Source organism: Cervus canadensis, chromosome 25 (genome assembly GCF_019320065.1).
Source record: "Cervus canadensis isolate Bull #8, Minnesota chromosome 25, ASM1932006v1, whole genome shotgun sequence".
Classification (NCBI taxonomy): Eukaryota; Metazoa; Chordata; class Mammalia; order Artiodactyla; family Cervidae; genus Cervus; species Cervus canadensis.
Genome location: NC_057410.1, coordinates 9,269,358 through 9,271,264, shown reverse-complemented (window position 1 = coordinate 9,271,264; position 1,907 = coordinate 9,269,358). Strand labels below are relative to the sequence as shown.

Sequence of the window (1,907 nt, the reverse complement as noted above, 5' to 3'; positions counted from 1 at the left end):
CTGGGGCCAGATCATCTTGGGTTTTGTAGATGCTGGTGAGAAGGTTTTATTTTATTCTCATTGCAATGTAAACATTAGAGAGACATGACATGATTTTTTTAAGATTTTTTACAATTTTTAAACATGATTTAAAAAAATTTCTGATTTTTAAAAGATAACTACATTATGGATAATCAATCATAGAGCAGAGAATCCAGCTGGGAGGCCATCACAGTAATCAATGCAAGAAATAATAAGGCTTGGGCAAGAGTAGATACGGAGAGATGGGAGAGAATATTTTGGAAGAGGAAGGGCAGGTGTTAGAAAAAGATGCCATTTGCTGAGATGACAACAGAGGAGGTAGCAGTGTGATGGAGAAGTGAACTCAAGAGCTGTTTCAGCTGTGTTCAATGTAAGTTTGCCCATCAGACAGCCAATGGGACTGTCTGGGGTCCAGTGGAAGAGTCCGGGGTTATATAAAGCTGGGAGTTGTTAGGATAGGAGTGGTACTGAAGGCTGTGAGATTAGGTGAAATATCTAAGGGGAACATCACAAGAGAAGAGAAGAAGGTCATGGACCAAACCTTGGAGTGTTGACTACTGCAACATTGAGCCATCATTATTCATTTAATTAATAATCTTTTTTTTTTTCCTGAAACCTTAAATCCCACGACATTTATTATAAAGGTGCTATACAGGGAAACCCTGATCTTCATGATGGGCTTATCAGGAGGATTTCTGGTAGCGGGCACGGGCACCAGGACCTCCAAACTTTTTGGATTCGCAGCGACGGGGATCAGCTACCAGCAGGGTCCAGTCGTACTGGATGAGGATGTCCTTGATCTCCTTCTTGGAAGCCTCATCCACATATTTCTGGTAATAGGCCACCAAGGCTTTGGAGATGGACTGGCGGATGGCGTAAATCTGGGCTACGTGACCACCACCCTTCACTCGGACGCGGATGTCCACACCAGCAAATCGCTCCTTGCCCAGGAGCAGAACAGGTTCCAGTAACTTGTATTGCAGCGTGCGCGGTTCGATCATCTCCAGGGGTCGTCCGTTCACCTTGACGAGGCCGTTACCTCGTTTGCAGTGCGCCACGGCGGTGGCCGTCTTCTTGCGTCGAAGACTTGCACTGACTGCAGAGGGCCCTTGGACGGCATGGCTGCAAACGTAGAAAAGAGATCCTCACCGCGCGGCGCCGCAACCGGAAAAGCTATTCATTTAATTAATAATCTTAATCAATATCTTCAATCCTTCCCAGCATCAGGGTCTTTTCAAATGAGTCAGTTCTTCACATCAGGTGGCCAAATACTGGAGCTTCAGCTTCAACATCAGTCCTTCCAATGAATATTCAGGACTGATTTCCTTTAGGATGGACTGGTTGGATCTCCTTGCAGTCCAAGGGACTCTCAAGAGTCTTCTCCAACACCACAGTTCAAAAGCATCAATTCTTTGGTGCTCAGCTTTCTTTATAGTCCAAATCTCACATTCACACATGACTACTGGAAAAACCATAGCTTTGACTAGATAGACCTTTGTTGGCAAAGTACTGTCTCTGCTTTTTCATATGCTGTCTAGGTTGGTCATAACTTTTCTTTCAAGGAGCAAGAGTCTTTTAATTTCATGGCTGCATTCACCATCTGCAATGATTTTGGAGCCCAAAAAACAGTTTTTTCCAACTGTACAACAGTCTGTCACTGTTTCCATGGTTTCGCCATCTATTTGCCATGAAGTGATGGGACGAGATATCATGATCTTCGTTTTCTGAATGTTGAGTTTTAAGCCAACTTTTTCACTCTCCTCTTTCACTTTCATGAAGAGGTTCTTTAGTTCTTCTTTGCTTTCTGCCATAAGGGTGGGGTCATCTGCATATCTGAGGTTATTGAAATTTCTCCCTGCAATCTTGATTCCAGCTTGTGCTTTATC

The 1,907-nt window shown here is 43.8% G+C and overlaps 1 pseudogene across 1 annotated transcript; it reads right to left on the bottom strand.

The window, feature by feature from the left end:
* Nucleotides 1-612: 612 nt before the first annotated feature.
* LOC122427583 lies at nucleotides 613-1,156 on the bottom strand (annotated as a pseudogene). The gene has a single exon (XR_006265448.1). The product of XR_006265448.1 is annotated as a 40S ribosomal protein S16-like (transcript).
* Between the last annotated feature and the right edge of the window lie 751 nt (nucleotides 1,157-1,907).